Source organism: Pantherophis guttatus, chromosome 1 (assembly GCF_059756535.1).
Source record: "Pantherophis guttatus breed Tessera chromosome 1, ASM5975653v1, whole genome shotgun sequence".
Lineage (NCBI taxonomy): Eukaryota > Metazoa > Chordata > Lepidosauria > Squamata > Colubridae > Pantherophis > Pantherophis guttatus.
In genome coordinates this window covers 78,190,211-78,212,190 of record NC_142063.1, presented here as the reverse complement: position 1 = coordinate 78,212,190, position 21,980 = coordinate 78,190,211, and the positions used below count along the sequence as shown (strand labels likewise).

At 39.5% G+C, this 21,980-nt stretch overlaps 1 long non-coding RNA gene across 1 annotated transcript in view; it reads left to right on the top strand.

Annotated features, from left to right (window-relative positions):
- Positions 1-8,336: 8,336 nt before the first annotated feature.
- The window catches only part of LOC132710616 (uncharacterized), a 128,054-nt gene continuing 114,410 nt past the window's right edge, over positions 8,337-21,980 (top strand). The window contains exon 1 of the long non-coding RNA XR_009621295.1: positions 8,337-8,356. This is a non-coding gene — a long non-coding RNA (uncharacterized LOC132710616). The remainder of the gene's footprint in view (positions 8,357-21,980) is intronic.

Genomic DNA, 21,980 nt, shown 5'->3' with positions numbered 1-21,980 from the left:
TGGAGTTTGTTGGTGTGTGTGTCTGTCTTGTGGGAGGTTTCTTCCAGCAGACAAAGATAATGCCACAGTGGTCATGAATACATCTGACTACCAAGCTAAACTATCCAACCTACTCCAAGACCCCACCTACAAACCTCTAAACACAGACCCCACCACCTACCTGGAAAAAACCACCAAATCCAAAATAAAAGCCTCTCCCATCAGTGAAGAGATCCAGCAAAGAATCATCCCCAGAGAGAAATCATCCAGATGCCCCAAGCTCTATGGCCTCCCCAAGATACACAAAGAAGGAACACCACTTAGACCCATAGTCAGCTCCATAGGTTCACCTCTACAGAATCTTGCCGAATTTCTTGCCAAACAACTTCAGCCCTACGCAGAATCCATCACCTCACACATACAAAACTCATTCCACTTCATTGAAACAATAAAGAAACAAAAGCTACAACCCAGCGACCTACTCGTGAGCTTCGATGTCATATCCTTCTTCACCCAAATACCTATTAAAGAAGCCTTGACAGCTATCCAAAACAAATAAAACCCCCCTAAGCACATCCTAGATCTGACCAACCACTGCCTAACCAACACATACTTCATCCACAATGGACAAAGATACAAACAGATAGAAGGAGCACCTATGGCATCACCCCTCTCACCCATCATCGCAAATCTATACATGGAACACTTTGAAACCAATGCTTTAGATAAATCTGAACACAAACCCAAACTCTGGCTTAGATATGTAGATGACACTTTTGTAATTTGGCCACACGGAAAGGAAAAACTGGACAACTTCCTCACACATCTCAACAGCCTACACCCCAAAATACAATTTACTATGGAAATAGAAGCTAACAACCAACTCCCCTTTCTGGATGTCCTAATCTACAAAAAACCCTATGGCTCCCTAGGACACACCATCTACCAGAAAAAAACACACACCACGCACAATCACATCACCACCCTGCACAGATCAACTCCTTAGCCAAGACTCTCATCTCCAGAACCAAATGCCTAGCTGACAAAGACCACTTGAAAACTGAATTACACACTCTCACAAACGTATTAATCTCTAATGGATTCCAAAGAAACACAATTACCAACCTAATCCAAAGGGAAACACCCCCCAAGAACTGAGACACAGAACAGGACAACGGCATCGCCCTCCTCCCTTACATCAAAGGCACCACAGATAAAATCAGCAAAAATCTCCACAAACACAATATCAAGACAGCCTTCTGCACTGACCAAAAATAGCCAACATCTTAAGAAACCCCAAAGACAAGATCCAGCTAGAAAACCAAGGAGTCTATGAAATACCATGCAAAATCTGCCCAGCCACATACATTGGACAAACTAATAGGAGAATAAATGCACGCATTGCAGAACACAAGAACGCAATCAGAAAAGAAGAAAAAAACCCCACTAAAATCCAAGACAGAGAACAAGAAAACAGAACTATCGTCAAAACTGAACACTTTAACAACAGAATAATCAGAGAAGCCATCGAGATAGAAAAACACCCACACAGCATGAATAAATGAAATGATACCTCCCACCTCCAGCCATTTGGAACCCGCCCTCATTGACAAACGAGTCCCTAACACAAAGAATGACACCAGACCCACACTCACGAAAACCACACAGGATGTCACCACCACACATCCACGCAAAAAGCAAACCCACACTGATGAGGCACGACCACAAACCAGAAGCCAGACCACAGCTGCATTATTAGCCACTTTAAACCCCTCCAATCCATACATGAAGCAAACTGACACCCACCATGAAGATGTGGCACGACCACGAATGCGAAGCCAAACAACAGCAACGCAGCTCACCAGCTCAAATCCCCCTGCAACTCAGACTAACACGAGCACAACCAAGCTCCCACCTAAACAGAACACACCCCCATCCAATCAGAGCACAGCAAACCCCCCATCCAATCAGAGCACAGCCAAACCCCCAACCAATCAGAACACACCTCTACCCAATCAGAACACAGCCAAGCTCCCACCCAATCAGTTCACACCCCCACTGGCAGTTAAAAGAAAGAAACAGCTGCGATCACACATTGCTCCTAGAAGCACGAAGCCGAAAACACCAGCCTGAAGATGACGAATGAGACTTTGTCGAAACGTCGCCAAGATACTTCCAATTTTACGTGGGAGAAAACCCGAATAACCAAAGACATACACACACACACACACACACACACACACACATATGTATGTATGAAGGGACATGGTGGCTCAGTGGCTAAGATACTGAGCTTGTTGATCGAAAGGTTGGCAGTTCAGCGGTTCGAATCCCTAGTGCTGTGTAATGGTGTGAGCTCCCATTACTTGTCCCAACTTCTGCCAACCTAGCAGTACAAATGCACGTAAAAAATGCAAGTAGAAAAATAGGGATCTCCTTTGGTGGGAAGGTAACAGTGTTCCATGTGCCTTTGGTGTTTAGTCATGCTGGCCACATGACCACGGAGATGCCTTCGGACAGCGCTGGCTCTTCAGCTTTGAAACGGAGATGAGCACTGCCCCCTAGAGTCAGGAATGACTAGCACATATGTGCAAGGGGAACCTTTACCTTGACCTTTTTATAATTGAATTACATATATTATAAGTACATGTGATTATTTTCTATCCATGATTCTTTAGCATGATGAATAAATTGGTTGAGAGGAAAGAAGAGGAGGGGAGGGGAGGGGAGGACAGGACAGGACAGGACAGGACAGGAAGGACAGGACAGGACAGGACAGGACAGGACAGGAGAAATAATAGATTCCTGATGCCTGAAAATATTGTCAGTCACAGTTGTATTATGTTGCCCCAACTTTCCATGTATTTCTTCAGCTCCTTTTTTCTTTTTTGCACATCTTCTCATAATTATTATTGATTTCCCAAGCTTCCAACCAGATTGACTTTTGTTTATTGTATTAAAATGTGACATGGATCAACAGTGATTTCCAAGGGACTCTGACATTGCAGAATGGAAAGGAGATAGCATTAATGCTTTCACTCATAATTTTGTTGCTAAAATTACTCTTCTAAAGTTGATCTTTGTTTCAGATACCAATAGAAGTATAAGGGGAAAATGCATTTTAAAGAAAAACCAGAGAATCCAGAGAAGAAGAATCAAAGGTGCATTTGACATCTTTGTAATTTGAATCAGACAGTGATAACATTAGAACTAGAACAACCAAAGTGCCCCTAATGTATTTATTTATTTATTTATTTATTTATTTATTTTATTTTATTGAATTTCTATACCACCCTACTCCCGAAGGACTCAGGGCGGTGCACAGCCATGAAATAAAACACATAGATATACAAAATTTAAAATCGAATAAAATGAATTAAATAAATTTGGCTGAATTAATACCCATAATTTAAAATACCCATATTTTAAAATACATTAAAAATTTAAAATTTACACTTAGAAGGGAGAAGATTTAGGCGAGGCCAGCTTGATGAAATAAAAGCGTCTTCAGCTCGCGGCGGAAGGTGCGCAGATCCGGAATCCTCCGTATCTCTGGGGGGAGCTCATTCCAGATCGTCGGTGCCCCCACAGAGAAGGCTCTCCCCCTAGGGGCCGACAGCCGACATTGTTTGGCCGACGGCACCTGGAGGAGCCCCTCTCTGTGGGAGCGTACTGGTCGGTGGGAGGCTGTTGATGGTAGTAGGCGGTCCCGTAAGTAACCAGGTCCTAAGCCATGGAGCGCTTTAAAGGTGGTAACCAGAACCTTGAAGCGCACCCGGAAGACCACCGGAAGCCAGTGCAGCTCACGCAGGAGAGGTGTTACATGGGAGCTCCATGTTGCTCCCATAACCACCCGCGCGGCCGCACTCTGCGCCAGTTGGAGCCTCCGGGTGCACCTCAAGGGGAGCCCCATGTAGAGAGCATTACAATAGTCCAGACGAGAGGTGACGAGGGCATGAGTGACTGTGCGTAACGAGTCCCGATCTAGAAAGGGACGCAACTGGTGAATCAGGCGAACCTGATGAAAAATCCTCCCGGTCACGGCCGTCAAGTGCTCTTCTAAAGACAGCCGTGAGTCCAGGAGGACGCCCAAGTTATGAGCCCTTTCCGTGGGGGCCAATGATTCGCCCCCAATAGCCAGCGATGGTGCCAGCTGACTATATCGGGATGTCGGAAACCACAGCCACTCGGTCTTGGATGGGTTGAGCCTGAGCCCGTTTCTCCCCATCCAGACCCCTACGGCCTCCAGGCACTGGGACATCACTTCAAGGGCATCGTTGGGGTGGTCCGGGGTGGAGATGTACAGCTGGGTGTCGTCAGCGTACAGATGGTACTTCACCCTGAAACCACGGATGATCTCGCCCAGCGGCTTTACATAAATGTTGAACAGAAGGGGCGAGAGAACCGATCCCTGCAGCACCCCACATATAAGGGGCCTCGGGGTCTATCTCTGCCCCCCCTGTCAACACAAACTGCGACCGGTCAGAGAGAAAGGAGGAGAACCACCGTAAAACGGTGCCTCCCACCCCCAACCCTTCCAGCCGGTGCAGCATGATACCATGGTCGATGGTATCAAAAGCCGCTGAGAGGTCTAACAGGACCAGGACAGAGGAACAACCCCTGTCCCGAGCCCTCCAGAGATCATCAACCAACGCGACCAATGCCGTTTCCGTGATGTACCCAGGTCTGAAGCCCGACTGGAACGGATCTAGATACGATGCTTCATCCAGGTACTGGGGTAGCTGTCGCGCAACCACACTCTCAACAACCTTCGCAACGAAGCAAAGGTTGGAGACTGGACGATAATTAGCCAATACTGCCGGGTCCAGGGAAGGCTTCTTGAGGAGAGGCCTTACCACCACCTCTTTCAGGGCAGCGGGAAAGACACCCTCACCCAATGAAGCATTTATAATCCCCTGGAGCCAGCCTCGTGTCACCTCTTGGGAAGCCAGCACTAACCAGGAGGGACACGGGTCCAACAAACGTGGTCGCGTTCAATCTACCCAGAATCCTGTCCACGTCATCTGGGGTCACAGGATCAAACTCATCCCAGATAACAGTCTCAAGACCTGTCTCCGTTACCCTCACTGGATCTATCCCGTCAGAGTCCAGACCTGCCCGAATCTGAGTGATTTTGTCATACAGATACTGAACAAAATCCTCGGCTCTTCCCTCCAAGGGGTCCTCCCGCGCTTCCTGGTGGAGCAGGGAGCGGGTCACCCTAAACAGGGTGGCCGGGCGATTATCTGATGACGCAATAAGAGCAGTAAAATGAGTACATTTTGCTGCTTTTATCGCCACTAGGTAACTCCTAATATGAGATCTTACCAGTGTTCAGTCAGATTCAGAAAGACTAGCCCTCCAACAGCTCTCTAGGCGTCTTTTCCGGCGCTTCATCTCCCTCAGCTCCTCGGTGAACCAAGGAGCCAGGCGAGATCGGCGCCGGGTCAGAGGCCGCAAAGGCACGACTCGATCCAGGGCTCCACCAGCCACCCTATCCCAGGCAGCCACTAGGTCCCCAGATGAGGCGTGAGCCAGAACCTCCGGGATTGGCCCAAGCTCCATCTGGAACCTATCAGGTTCCATCAGGAGCCTGTGGCGGTACCATCTTATCGGTTCCGCCTCCCTGCAGTGGGGTGCCGCGGTTCGAAGGTCAAGGCGAAGGAGCGAGTGATCTGACCATGACAAGGGCTCGATGACTATATCCCCTATCTCGAGATCACTCAACCACTGTCCAGAGACAAAAACCAAGTCCAGTGTGGTTCCCCCAGTGTGCATAGGGCCATGAATTAGTTGGGTCAGGTCCATGGCCGTCATGGAAGCCATGAACTCACGAGCCACCTCAGACGCCTCACCCACGGATGGCAGGTTGAAATCCCCCATGACCATAAATCTGGGGGTATCAACCGCCACTGCGGCAATAACGTTGAGTAGCTCGGGCAGGGCTGCCGCCACGTGGCAGGGAGCCAGGTACGTGATCAGCAAACCCATCTGAACCCCGTGGCCCCACTTCACAAGGAGGGACTCACAACCAGCTGTCTGAGGTACAGTGGTCTCCCTCGGCCTAAGGCCTTCTCTAATAATAACCGCTACTCCCCCGCCCCTCCCCTGTGACCTTGGCTGATGGAATGCGTGGAAACCTGGTGGGCACATTTCCCTCTGGGCCCAACCAGGTCTCCATAATACCCGCCAGGTCCGCTCCCCCCTCGTAAACAAGATCACAGATGAGGGGGGCTTTATTTACTACAGACCTGGTGTTGCACAACATCAGACAAAGGCCCGGGCCCTGAAGGTCTGTACTACCTGGAGAACGGGTGGAGCCTTGGGGGCCGGAGCACTCTACCGCTTGAAGACAGCGGGTGCGTGCTCCCTTAACATGATATGGCCCCCTGCTCCCGCCATATCTGTATGAACTTAACTGACACAAAGGAGGTCTTTGGGGGGATAGAACGAAATATAGTAAGATGGTGAGTATAACCATGCATTTGAAGTCTCTCCCCTTTATTACATGGATCACAATGAACATAAAAAAGGCAGGGTTTCAATGGCATGGTTGCCATCTTGATATTTTGTCCTCCCTCATTTCATGAACATCCCTGAACTCACCTAAGGTTTCTAATATTTAGATCAATGTTAGCAAGATAGCAAGACTGTAAGGCACTTTTGAGGTCTTCTAGTCCAAGCAGGAGACCCTATACAATTCCAGACAAGTGGCTGCCCAGTCTCTTCTTAAAAGTCTCCACTGGTTGAGTAGTGATGTTTAAAAGCCTCTAGTGATGTCTTAAAATCCTCCAGTGAAGGCAACTTTAAGATGTGTAGACTTCAAGTCCCAGAATTCCCCAGCCAGCACTGAAGTTGAAGTCTGCATGTCTTAAAGTTGGCCAAGGTTCAGAAACAGTAGTTGGATAAAAACTATCTCTGTTATAGTAGTAGTACCAATAATAGTATCTCTGTTTCAAACACATACATATATTTATTTTCTGCATTTATTCCTACTCTTGTGAGAGTGCTTGCTTATTATCCTGTGCTGTACAATACTTGATTGTGTTTTATATGCAGAGGTGCAGGAAGACTACAGGAGAACAGCAGTGTTCAAATAATTGAGATATGTTCTTATGTAGTAATAAAAATCTAAATTAAAGGGGACAGGCTTGTGAAGTAAATCAGCACTTTAGAGGGAGTACATAGAACTGTTTGAAATGGGATATGTATTCCCAGGTTGATTGTTGCTGTTTTAAAGAGCAATTTCAATTCGTTCCTTATTTTGTGTATGATGCAGTGGGATAGCAGTGTCTATGCACCATGAAATCGACTCTGCTTGATTAACTACTTATGTAAATTGGATAATTAATTTTTTTGAAATAAATAAGTTTCTTGACATGCCTTTACAAGCAGACACAATTTCAGACTAGATTCACATTTATACTGGATGGATGCATGGATGGATGGATGATTAGATAGATAGATAGATAGATAGATAGATAGATAGATAGATAGATAGATAGATAGACAGACAGACAGACAGATAGATAGATAGATTTAACTATAGCTAGAACATAAGTGAATTAGTTCAATTATATTTTGTTTTGAAGAAGTTTTTTTGAATCAACTGCACTGGACAATTTCTACCTATTCTTCAATTCTCCTTTAAAGGAAGGTTGTGGGAGATTCTGTGGAACATGAATAGCAGAGAACTTGTATCAAGATTATCTTGATCTTTTATATTTGAGTTTCAGGTACAGCTCTCAAATGGAAATGATATTGGTTACTGTTCTGGATGACCTTCATTGGGACCTAGACAAACGGATGCAGTTCTGGTTCTATGAGACCTCTCAGTGTGACTCTGTATCATTATTCATGGCAATTTTCTGGACCACCAACAAAAAGTTAGTGGTGAAAAAAAAAGTTTTATACTGGTCCCGGTCCTTCATGAATCAGCAATTCCAGTTGTTGTTATCAGGGGATTGTGATCAAGTCTTGCCTATATTTTATGAGATACTTTTTCATATCTACGTAAATTCACTGAGAGAGGTAACCTCCAGAGAAGATGGCAGCGCACGAATCTAATAAATAAAAATAAATAAAAATTAAAATAAAATAAATAATGTGTCCCGAATAAGAGATCAGTATACTAATGATAAAATGCATTGCATGTCTCTTTTTTGGAGCCAAGCAAGAGATACAGTGGATGTCATTATCCAGCATTGGGAGGCTATAAGGAATTGGAGAGGATGAATCAAGCTCAAAGAGAATCCTAGCAGGGAGATTTGCTGACTGTTCGGAAACCATCTGCCTAACTGCTAGCTCTTTTGTGGGCTTTACCCATGTCTGTGAACTGGAGATTTTCTTTGATTCACAACTTCACCTTAATCAACAGGTACAGCCTATATCCAGGTGGCCTTTGCTGCAACTGGTTTAGAAACTGAGGGCATGAGTGACAGAAATTCAGGTTCTCATTACTTTCAGACTGGATTACTGCAACACTTTCAAAATTACTTGAAAATGACAGTTGGGGCAGAACGTGGCAGCCTGTTTGCTGACACAGGAAAATCATTTTTTGCACTGTTTCTGAGTAAAGTGCTGGTTATGACATCTAAAATCCTGTAATTCTTAGATCAAGTTTCTCTTATGTGTTCAGTCAGGAAGGGCTGATTTGGGTCCTTTCCCCCCCAAGAAGCTTTTTTTTTGGGGGGGGGGAATAGCCTCAAAGAAGGCTTCTAATGACTCCATTTTAGTGGACTAATATGTCTCCCCATGGCCAAAGGCCTTCCCATCCTCCAGTTACCCTTTAGAAAAGCACCAATTAAGCAACACTTAATTGGTTAGACCTGCTTCAAAATGCAACACTCCCTACGCCTTACTTGAAAGGTAAGCTCACATTCTTAAAACAATGTGTGCACTGGAATACTTATTACTTGTATTTCTTAATGGGAAAGCTCAAACACTTGGTTGGAAGTGCATGCATGTCATAAATGTCTCAGTTTATAATAGCAGTTTATTTATTTTTCAGCATTTTAGCTAGTAGTGATTTTGATATGATAAATCTTAGCCAAGCCTATAAAGATAAAAGCAATGCTTATGCTTAATGTAACCTATTCTGCCTTTACTGTTATTTTTAAATAAAAAGCAACATTGCTTCTCTATTGAGGGAGGTATGTTTTTTTTTAAATCCAGAACAAGAAAATGCCTACTTATATAGTAAACAATACTATTGTTTTTGAGCGTATGAGTCAGTGATGAAATTCAATATTTTTTACTACCGGTTCTGTGGGCGTGGCTTGGTGGGCATGGCTTGGTGGGCATGGCAGGGGAAGGATAGTGCAAAATCTCATTCCCACCCCTCTCCAGGGGAATGATATTGCAAAATCTCCATTCCTATCCCACTCTGGGACCAGCCAGAGGTGGTATTTGCCGGTTCTCCGAACTACTCAAAATTTCCGCTACCGGTTCTCCAGAACCTGTCAGAACCTGCTGGATTTCACCCCTGGTATAAACCCATTAAGTTTCATCCTTGATTTATTTATTTATCCATCAAATTTATACACCTGCATCTCATAGGAAGTGATTCTGGGTGGGTACAATAAAACTTATGTTGATGATAGTATATTTTATATGCACAGGTTTGTGCCAATATTTTTGTGAGACTATATTTTTATAAACTTAAAAAAGTCACTCAAATGTGGGTTTTTTTTAAATAATTGCTTTGATGATCTATTGTACACCAAGCTGGAGCTGCTTCACATTTTAGTTAGGTACACAGGTTGTATTAAGCTATTGCTCATGTCAAGTGTTATTGAATTTGTTCATCTGCTTAGATGTGGTTTTAAGTATTGTTCACCACCTTGCTCCAAGCTATGAAACAGTTTATATAGCCATACCACAAAAGCTGTGTTTATACTGTACAACTCACATTAAGGAAAAGTACAGTGTAAACTCAGAGATTAGATAGACATGTCAAAATTGATGAATAGTAACAACTAGGCAACGTCGGGGCATATTGCAAACCAAGCACTCCCCAGCTATAGACTTAAGCTATGGTTAGAATGAAATGGCAGTTGAAAATCCCCCACTAGTAAGTCTCTTGATCAAGCAAGTGAATGCCTTTGTGCTCTTTAAATTTGTTAGTGCTACCCTTTATTTTGATTGTCCACTGACTAGAGGTGGGTTTCAGCAGGTTCTAACCAGTTCTGGAGAACCAGTAGTGGAAATTTTGAGTAGTTCGCAGAACTGGTAAATACCACCTCTGACTGGCCCCGCCCCCATCTATTCTCTGCCTCCAGAGTCCCAGCTGATTGAGAGGAAATGAGTATTTTGCAGTAACCTTCCGCTGGAGTAGGGAGGGAATGGAGATTTTACAGTATACTTCCCCTGGAGTGGGTGGGAATGGAGAGTTTATAGTATCCTTCCCATGCCACACTCACCAAACCACGCCATTCTCACCAAGCCACGTCCACAGAACCAGTAGTAAAAAAAAAAAATTAATCCCACCACTGCCATTGACTCTGATTAATTTGCTCTATTTTATTATCCTTGTTCATCTGAAATACAGGAGTTCCAAATCTGCCATTTATCTGTACATGCTGTAGGAACAAATGTGCTAGTCCTCCTATATAGCTGTGCTACATTAGAAACGACAACGGTCTTTCCTTTTTCATGTGGCTTTGAAAAGGAACAAAGAGTAAAATGAAATTAATATATCGGAAATTAATATACAGAAGTGAGGTGGGCCTCTTTTTTATTTGTAATAATTCTGTAGCATGGATTATTCTACCACCCATTTGAGCCTTTTCTACCAAAACACCATCCTGATAATGAAAATGTGCACCAAGAGAGAATGGCTAGATTGTCATTTTAAAGGTACAGTATAAATAGAACATTAGCCACTCTCCTTCTGCTTACCAGGCTTCTGCTGCCTAGGGGTGATATCCTCAAATGTCCATTAAACTGATATGTGGTGCTATTTAAGTCAAGTGTCTCAAAAGGCTAGTCAGGCACTTTTCCTCCCCATTCGTTGTAAGAATCAGAATTTCAAATGTCTAATTTTTTCCCCTCTCTTCCTGCACTGGAGTGACTTAGCAGACTTGCATAAATCACTTTTTTTTTTTTGGTGTCAAAAACATGGAATGGACTGCTTTGTAAACTGTCTACCTTTCTGTACTGGGAAGAGAAAAATCTGGGGCCAGCAGCCAAGAGCAATGTACAGAGATGACTTCCTATGTCCTGAAGCTCAACACTTTAATGACTTGTATCAAGTCTTAAAATTTTCTTAAGTAAACAATATTTGACTGGAGGCTGTGTAGTATTCATTGGTCTGATTGGGTCAAGACGGATAGTCTCTCCGTCAATATTTTAGTGGACTGGATTGTGTTTACAGAGAATTAAAAGTCATTTTAAAGCCTGCCCTGAAGTAGATATTTTTGCTGGATTCTATTTTTATTAACCAAAGCTATTATAGATATAATAGGTATTTTCCTCATTCATGAATCTTTTCCCCTTCCATATAGGGTTTTTCTTTCTTTTTTTAAAAAAATAATTTTTATTGAACAGTTTAAAAACAAAACAAAACAAACAAATAAACAAAAAAACCCCAAACAAACAAAAATTGATATTTACATCTTCTTCTTTTCAACATCTTCACATCAGTAATCTTTCTTATCTGAATCCATCTTTTATACATATGTAAGGCATTTTGCCAGGTGGTATTTAGGGTGTACAATATAATTTTAAGAGTAATTTTTTTAAAATGCTAAAGAGGTGACAAGAATTTGTTCCTATTTTAAACATTTTTGGGGGGAGGGTGGGAAGAAGAAATAGGTAAAATGCTTAGCTAGGCAGATAAAGACAAAGTAAAATATTTTACTTTAAACATTTAACATAAACATTTTTACATTAAAAATGGATTTTGAAATTTTAAATAATTGAAACCTTTCCTCAAACAAATTGTTGAAAATAAAGTGAGTTTATGGCTATAACTTTTTAATCCTATTATATTTATTTTTTTTTAATTTTTTATTGATTAAAAATAACGAACAAACATAGATACAACAATACAACATACAAAACAAATAAACATAAATCAAGTCTTACGACTCCTTTTTCCAATTTGTCACATCGGTAGATTATATTTATATTCTTATCTATACCTCTATATTTACGTATAAGACAATATCATAAATTCCATGTTAAATTAACTATCTTTCTTAATTGGTACCCAATTCTTGTCTTAATCCTATTATAGCTATTATTTGAAGATAAATATGACTTACTTTGTTTATCCAATAGATGCCTCCATATGGTCAAGAATCTATATTTCATTGATAAGGTTCAGTCAGTTCAACCTAGGATGCAATTCACTCAACACAAGTTGTAGGGCAATGGTTTAATAAAGTGGATACAAAGAAGAAAGTGAGAATTGTGCAAATAATTGAGAGATAAATCTTGAATGTTGGAGCCGTGTCCCTAATGATTCTATTATATGTGTATCTTGTATCACAGTTTTGACGAACCTTTTCGGCACTGAATGCCAAAATGGGAGCGCGCACAGAGGGGAGTGCCGGAAACCGGAAGAGCAGTTTGCTGGCACGCATGTGCATGCCAGGAAGCTGAGCTTTTGGTTTCTGGCATGGGCATGTGCGCCGGTCATCTGGTCTTCCAGTTTCTGGTGCTCCTGTGCATGCGAAGACCACTGGCCAGTGCGCATGTGCGCACTGGAACCTGGAAGAGCAATGGGCGACGGCTGGCGTCCCCGGAGAGAGGGCTTTGCATGCCACTTCCTGCACGCGTGCCATAGGTTTGCCATCACAGTTCTATCATGTATCATCAGAAAGAAGAAACTCCTTTTTTACTGAAACAATAGATTCTTTAAAAAGTACAGTGCTAAACATTTAATGGAAGCTATAAGAAACCCATGAGTTCATATCTAGTACTTATCTCTGTCATGAAGAATGCTACAAATGTATCTAGGATAAGATTTAAAAAAAAGAAAAGTCACAAATTAATAGCATACAGTTTTGCTATGAAAGAAGGAAAAGAATTTTGCAAAAGCAAAGGCTAATATGGTAGGCACTGTGAAGTACTTTCAAAACAATTATTAATTATTCCACAAGATTTTTGATGACAAATACAAGAGGACTGTTAAAGCTGACCCAGTCTGGTGGCAATTGCTGAACAAAAATCTTTAAAAATAACATGAATATGGGGCTGAAGAGAAATATTATTAACTATCCTAACCACATTTATGTGGCACTAATCGAAGTGCAGAGAAAGAGTGCTTATCTCCAATTTGTTTAAGTTTAAAGTGAAGAGAAATAGACAGTTAAACAATGGGCACTACAAATATTAATGGAACAAGCATTGTCGCCAATTAAAGTTCTTCCAGTATTTTAATATTCCATAGCTGGTATTTCATAGCTCAAGAAAAGTTGAGTCCTGTTAAATCAACTATAATATATTTCAGGATAAAGGAAGATCAATTCAGGAGATAAGTTTGATGATTTTCAATTACATCAGGGAGCTGGGGAAAATCATGTAAACATTGAGGTTTAGCAATTATTGAAGTAGTAATCCAACTTACCACATCAGTTATTTTTGCTGCAAAAATAGTATCTTCTTCCTTTGGAGTAATTAATGCAGAATTATGAGAAACTGAAAAATCAGGAAAATTTGTTTTTCTTTCCCAGAGAAACAGGAAGATACCTCAATAAGACTGAATATACCACACACTAATCCTTTTCTTTTTCTAACTTATCCGAAATTGCTGTTTTCACTTTTCTTAAAGAAGCATTGATAAATAAATTAATTAATGCAAACATGTATTTTGCTACTATTTGTGCTGCTTGTTAAAGAAAACCAGACATTACAAACAATGAACAAAATAAATATATCTTCCATGTATCCACAACAATTAATTGAACTAGACTTGGTTGGGTAACAAATGACTTCATAAGTATTTTTCCCCTTGCTGAGTACTAAATACTCCATTTTTATGATAATTAATTGGAAAAAAAAACTCTAAATAGTTGTTTTGTGCAATGAGAATGAAAATAGTGAAGTAATGAAAAATATGCTTTTAAGTAATAGTAAAATCATAAGAATTTATTTGTATGAGAAATGATAGAATGTTCCTGAGCTCTTAGTGTTTTTTAAAAAAACTTAAAATAGAGCAAAGTGAAAATTAAGAAAGTTCTTATTTCTCTTCCTCAGAATAGAAAGAAGATAAGGTTAATGCTTAGTTTCTATCTCTTTAAATATGGGAATGTCTACAGTACAATTAGTTTTGTAAAAATTCAGTGTTCCCAGGCATGTTCACTCAATTTCCTTCTCACTCTAAAATGTTTTAAATTTGTTTTAACTCTTCTAATGTGAACCATTTTGATTTATATGGAAATGGGAATTGATATACACTTATACTGAATACTAATGATAACTCAATTTCCCAAGAAAATGCCCGATACATATTTTGAGACTTGCGGATCCCAGAATTCCACATCATCACAACTTAATATATATGTTATATACCAAATCAGGGGAAGGTGTCTCAAATGGATTTTCTCAATTCCCATGCATTTTTTATTTGCTTGTTTGTAACTAGTTTTAATCACTTTTCAAAATGCCAAAATGTGGAAGAAAAAGACCTATTAGTTACCTACTCAATTCAAAAGTTAAAAACATAAAGAAGGACCTTTAAGGACTATGGCTGATGACCGAATGCCATCACTGTCAACCCCACTAGGTCGACTGTACCAACAAATCAATTCCACAGGAATACTAAAATTGATTTATTGAAACTGACCATAATAACAGGATCTTGCAGGTCTGATTTTGTACATCCTTCTTATATTCAATGAATTAGGAAGGTATTTGTCAAAAACTACTTCTGAAAGTTTTGTTGTTCTGAACTTAGATAATAGTTTACCTCTTGTTGCCTTGGCACTGAAGCTTGCTTTGCATATCTTCCATCAAGTTCATTTGCCTTACTCTCTAAAATCAATGGCTTGTGTGAGATTTAAAACTTTGTCCCCCTTTTATGGCATTCAGAAATAGGATCAACTCAATACATGCATGAGAAGCCCCATGTCTGTTTGGGGTTATTGTCACAGGAAATTATTATTTTGCCTCAGAATTTTGGTTGCCTGATCTTAGGAAAGAGGCTAAACTAGGATTCGGGGTGTATACGTAGACGACAGCACCTGTGATCAATTAACATGCAAGTACTTTATGTGGATTCTTGCATCCAAAAAAGGATAGAACTAGAATGAAGAAGAATTCTCTGTCTCTGAGAAAAATGGAATAATGAAATGCTAAATTGGCTGAGACTACCACCTCCAAATTAATCTTAAAATCTCAAGATAAAGAAGCTTGCATGAATATTAAAATTCTGATTTTATAACCTGTATTCAAAGTGTCCAGAAATGCTTTTTTTGTATATGTATAAGAATTTAATTTCACCACATAAATTGAGCACTCTGATTTGCTGGTGACAGGTGGTAATATCACCAACTACTCATCTATATTGTCTGTGTGTCTCATTGAAATCTTGTTAACTTGAAGGAGATGATAGATGTCCACAATTGAAATATGAAAGATTCTTTCCCTCCTGTCTTTCTGTGCATCTGTATAAACTGTTATACGGTTGTATTTGAAAGACATATGAATAATTGCTTTTGAAATACCAAGATTAATTTTTCATTGAAATGTGTTTGTTCCCAGCTAGCTCTAGGGAGCTGTTAAACAATAGCCTTTAATAGGTAATATTACTGTATATAAGTTTAACATTTTATACATAGCAGGCATTCTTAGCATTGCTTTAAGGTGTTTGCTCTAGAAATAGACTCTGTATTGAGAAGTTTAGTTGAGTTGTAGAAATAAAACATAAAGCTCCTTATATTTATTACACGTTATCTAACTTAATCAAATGTACAGATGCTGGATGCATTTACTGTTCCAGCAGCATATAAGATGAGTTCTTAAAAAGAATGAATGTATAGAAGATTAATTAAATAATTAATTCAAAGATGATGATGTAAGCAATAAGAATAAAAAGAATTGAAAAACAAATAAGAATTTAATTTAATAATGTATGTATTGTTATATAGTTAGAGGCAGCAAATAGATGCATTTAAACATTTTTCAATGTTTTAAAATTAAAATTACATTTCCAATTCTAAATGCATTTAATCATTGAAATAAGAGGAATTTGGGATGTACTCTTAAGATATGGGGGGGGGGGTTAACATCTGTCACTAGAAATTTCTAATGTTGTTCCCCTATGTAGGGAGTCAGGGCCCATTGGATTAGTCCAGCCCATTACATGATGGCTACACTTGGTTTCCAGAGGGCATTTGGGGAACATCCTGTTGGATTATTTGGCTGAAGTGTTAGATCCTAGAACAAAGGCACATTGGCAGCTTTCCACTTGAACAGTCTCTCTCTGTGCATCAATGCCAGTTGGTTTTCTGAGGAATTCTATCACAAAAGAGGAGCATTTGAGTGGAGTCTGAGTGTCCACTATGGATTCTCTTGCTTTTGTCTGCTTGATTTTAGCTGGTATTTATCTGATGTTTATAACCCTATGGTTACGCTGCCTAGAGACATCCTTTGACTGAAAGAGCATACAAATTGACAATCAGCAACACACAGTACAAAAGAGTTTTCAATCATCTCTTTCTATCTCCCTCCCCCCCTCTCTCTGTCTGTGTTTCACCCACACAAACATAGCACACCCATTACACAAACACATCTGTTCAGCAAAACTATCCTAAAGGAAAACTGCTGCAAACTGGTCAATATTATGTTGATAATATATTTATTGAATTTAGCTGTGAATGTGCATCCCATGCATTTATTTTTTTTTGGTCCTGTTGATTGTGGACCTTTGAGAATATATTTAAAGGAGAAGATACGTGCTGCATATGTAAATACATTCTTATCATCAATTGGGAGCAAGAGCATATAGAAGTAAGTACATATACCAAAGCAGAAAATCCATCAAGCCAACATATCCTAAAACGTTTGCATTTAGAATAGAATAGAATAGAATAGAATAGAATAGAATAGAATAGAATAGAATAGAATAGAATAGAATAGAATAGAATAGAATAGAATAGAATAACAGAGTTGGAAGAGACCTTGGAGGTCTTCTAGTCCAACCCCCTGCTTTGGCAGGAAACCCTACACCACTTCAGTAATTTTTATTACTTGTGCATAAACTTGAGGTTCATGCAGGAACAAGTATTGTTCCTGTTAGTTCAATCACTCCACCATCTTTTTTTTCTGAAGAACATATGTATGTAAGGTCCAGCTTCATTATAAAAAGTATTACTTTACCTTGAAGGCAGTTAGGCAATGAAAGAATAATCCTCTTTTTTTAATATTTAGGTTGTACAATATGTTACTTTCAGAGCATTATCCTTATGCTTATGTATATGCTGAGAGTATATGTAGTCTCAAAGCCACTGTACCATGTTTGACCCAGCTGGGTCAAAGATTGTGACTCAGAAACATCATTAGCCACACATAAAGCTAGTGGACTATAACATTGAAGAAAATAACAAGAAAAGAAACATGAGATAATTTTTTAAGATGCTTAAAAATATGGGAAGAAAATGCATTGTATATCCAAAGTAGAACTGCTCTAGAGCAAAACATAAGAAATTTGATAGAAGCAAACAAGGTCCATAGAATATTGAAAAATTACACCAAAGCATGACTGTAGATTATATGTGGATAGAGAATATGCTTGTAAGACTTGACTCTGCTAGAAAAGGAGATAGACTAGACTGGGATGATTAGGATTTGGAACTGTCAATCAAAGGATAATTATAACCTCTCAGACTATATTCCAGCAAGTGGAAAGCATTGGAGAACAATTTGGGAGGCAGAAATCCCTAAGGGAGGTTCAATATCCAGGTCTGGGAATATTTCTCTTTATCATGGAGGTAGGCTTATAAATATTTTTAGTGCTGGGATAAGTCAGTATTGATATAATGTAGATGCTCTATAGAAGGATCATATTTTTAATACTTTAATAAACAATCATTTTTGTTCCCTTGCTTTTATTTTAATGTCTGTGTTACTTTATATGTGATGACCCAGGGCATGACACGAAAGCAACACAGCCAGAGAACAGGTCTAACTCCCCTTTATTGCCACCAAACATCCCCATGTTTACTACAAGTCCTAGAGCAAAGCTCTCACATGCACCTTCTACACTAAGCAAGGTGAGCAAAGCAGTAATCAGGGCCAGCAGTCCAGTAAGCAAGTTTTGCAAACCAGTAACCAAGGCAAGAAGTCCAGTTAGCAAGGTTAGCAAAACAGTAACAAGAGCCAGAAGTTCAGTGAAGCAGACAAATTGGGCAAGCCCCACAAGACAGAGCACAGTAACCTCCAGACATCGGCAAATGCACATAAGGCTCCACAGATTCAATGCTTGTTCCCGACAAATGCCCCTCCCACGGCATCTCCTTACATCTCAGTCCCCAGGTGTGCCTTGTGAAGGGGGGCAGGGCACTCTTCCTCCCTAGTTCCTGGCTCAGTCTGCATTGTTCTTGCCTTCCTCTTCCCTTCGTGCTCTAGGATCAGGAGGGGATGGTCCTTGCTCATTGTCTTAGCTCTGTCTCTCATGTTCATATTGCCCCTCCCAGTTGCTCATCATTTTTTTCAACACCTTTGTAACTACAACAGTTGTTAAACCAATGTCATAAGTAAAAGACTACTGCGTGGAATAGATTAGGCTTGATACATGTGCCAGCACATTTTTTCTTCTGAGGAATCTTTACAATGAACAAGGAATTGCTGGACGAACTGAAGCAGTAGTTCAGAACAGAGAAAGAAAGAAATGAGAAAAGAATACATATTATACCCATATTTGATTAACATACAACAGTTGCATTATGACAATTTGGAAGATAAGGCAGTTGGGATCCAAAGTGGATTGTCTAGATGTGCAGACAATATCATTTCGTTAGCTGAAAAGTGGCTTAGAAGCACATGTTTTGAAAATAAATAAGTGAAAAATCTGGCTTGACATTAAATATAAGGAAGACAAAGTTTTAAGTCAGCAAGCCTGGTAAGTGAACTGGCATTTGATTATGAAGTAATGAAGTAATAAATTAAAGAAGCATGGTAGATAATTTTGTTTTCTTGAGCTCAGAAATAAAGATGAACGTGCTAGAGAAATAAAAAGGAGATTAATTCCAGGAAGGAAATCAATGAGAAACTTAGAGAAGATCATGAAAGGTAAGAATATTTCTATGACAACAAAGACAGGAACAGTTAAAATGAAGCTGGACATTGATGAAAAGTAAGCAAAAGAAAATAAATGCCTTTGAATTATGGGGTTTGGGATGATTACTAAGAACACCATGGACTGCGGGAAAAACTAATGTTGGTCCTAGGTCAAATAAGACTGATTCTTCCCATGGGGCACTGATCAGCAAGCAGAGACTAGAATGTGATGTGAAAGAGTGATGAACTAGGAAAAAAAAATACACTGCCTGGCAAGGTTGAAAGACGTAGAGGATAAAGAAATGGATAAAATAGATGGATCAAAGAGATTACTGGAATGACCTTGGAAGAGCTACAAATTATTAATGGAGACAGATCAAGATGGCAGGCATTTTCCCATTCAGTCATCAAAAATTTGGCCCAACTCTGATGCATTTAATTAACTTTCTCACTTTCCCTCTTCTTTTATATAGGACCATTAAGGTGCCAAGTACTGTTCTATTTTCCCTCCCCTGATTCTTTATTTTCTAGAAATATAGTGAGGGAGCAGAGATATTTTTTTTTCTTAATGCTGGAGCAGTTTGAGGAGGACCCCTTAGGTCAACATTTCACATCAGCCGAGGTGAAGATGTTCACCCAGTACTTTCCAACTGCTGTGATTGTTTGGAGAATAAAAACGAACATGTCCTATGTGTTACTACTCAAAATTAGGCTTTGGACAGCAGTGTGGAGGTGAATAGGATCCAGGAAGCAACTAAGAAGAAGCAGGAGACAAGGATCTTAGAAAAATTGGAGAGCAAGCCAGAAGTCAGAAAATAAAAACAAGTGTAGAGGGGAAACAAGGGTTAGGTTAGGGTTAGGATTAGGGTTAACGAATTTGCACATATAGCTTCTTCACTAATTTACATGATTCACGTCAGGAGATAAAATGCATTCTTAAAATAGGTGTGAACGGATATGCGTGTGTTACCATATATGTACTTTTTGTTAGTTTGACTTGCTTTTATGAAGGGGATATTCAAAAGACAAAATGAAAAAGTTGTCTTACATGAGAATAAGTATAAAGGAAACCTGCTGAATTAAACAATCACTGACAGCCTTTCATTTTGTTTTTAAATAAGCTAGTTTGCTGAAATAAAACTTTTAGGACATAACCTTGAATCAGTCTTGTGCAGCTATTCTGGCACCACCTCAGAGACTGATTCTTTCATATTACTCTTCATCTCACAGGTAAATTAAATATTGTTGAAACAGCTGTCTGTTGCCGCACCAGGTATTACTTGTGAGAAAAAAAATATATTTAAATTAAATGTCAGGCAGCTGAGGCCAGTTGAGTGAAGTACCCAGATATGGGCTTGTGTATGTGTTTGAGTGAATGTGCTAAACATCATTTAGTTTGTATGTCTGCAAAATATGGTTTTATTAGATGCTGGGGAAGAAATTATGCTCTCTCTTCATGTCAGATTTCCTATTTTAAAAAAAGGAAATTCATTAAAAATGTGAAGCCTGTCAAATCTGCAGTTTAGCAAGACAAAGAAAATGAAGGTTGTGGAGAGAAAAATATTAATAGTTTTACCACCTATCCATTTTTTGTCAGGGCATTTTTGTCCCAAAAGTCAAGGAACATGTCAAGGTAAAAAAATATTTAATAGAAAAACTGAGTCCCAAACTCAGAAACCCCAACAGAAAGATTTCTTACTTTTATGATCTTCCTTTTTAAAACTTTGTGAAAATTATAATACTTTGACTGTTTTGCTCTTATGTTCCATCTATATTTGTAAGCAACAAGTTCAAATGAAGGTATTATGCATTTTGAAGTTGCTTATTTGTTATTCTTTCTTTTTCTTTTTATGTACTCAAATTACTCTGAAGCCATTTAAATGTTCTCATTTTTCAATACTACTCTACATTTTTGCATTGTATACACTAATGGAAAATACTATTTGATACTCCACATGCATGAATGGCATCAGATTATTGACTTTATCAAAGTCTTGAACATTTCAGCATTTTTCCCTGCCCTACAAAGATAACAAAGAGAGGTCAGTTTTTTGTAAAATCTGAAATATATTTGTGTGAATATGTTTAATGTTCTTCTATGTCTCCTGCTGTGTTGCCTCATTGCAGCGTGATGGGAGGTGGCTACTTATTGGAGGAATGAGTGAAGAATGCTGTGAGGCTATGCCAAGATCATATGCTCAGGGTATAATGATTTTATTGCTGCCCAGCTAAAATAAGCAGGTATCCATACTAGGCAGCAACATATAGGAAGATGCTGGGGGTCAGATGATTCATCTATCTACAGTACATATCATTTTTCTCTCTCTTTCTATCCTATCTATCTATCTATCTATCTATCTATCTATCTATCTATCTATCTATCTATCATCTGTCTGTCTATCTATTTGCCTACTTTCCTGCCTACCTATTATCTATCTGATTACAGTGGCAATAAGTATACCATGGAAGAGCTGAAAGATCAGGTTAGGGATAGATCATCCTGAAAAAAAATCTACATAAGTAATCACTAAGCAACAACACTTACTTGATGGCAAAGATCAATATTTAACATTCCAATGTTATATAGCCTTAGACAAATGGAATTTTCATAACCCCCAAAAGGCTATTGTTTGATATTGAAGTATTCCTCAATGCTGCATAACCTCATGATTTTAGGATGCATATCTAGGTCGTCTTTGACTTAAGACCATAATTTAGCCCAAAATTTCCATTGTTAAAGCAACACAGTGGTTAAGTGTACTTTGTCCCATTTTAAA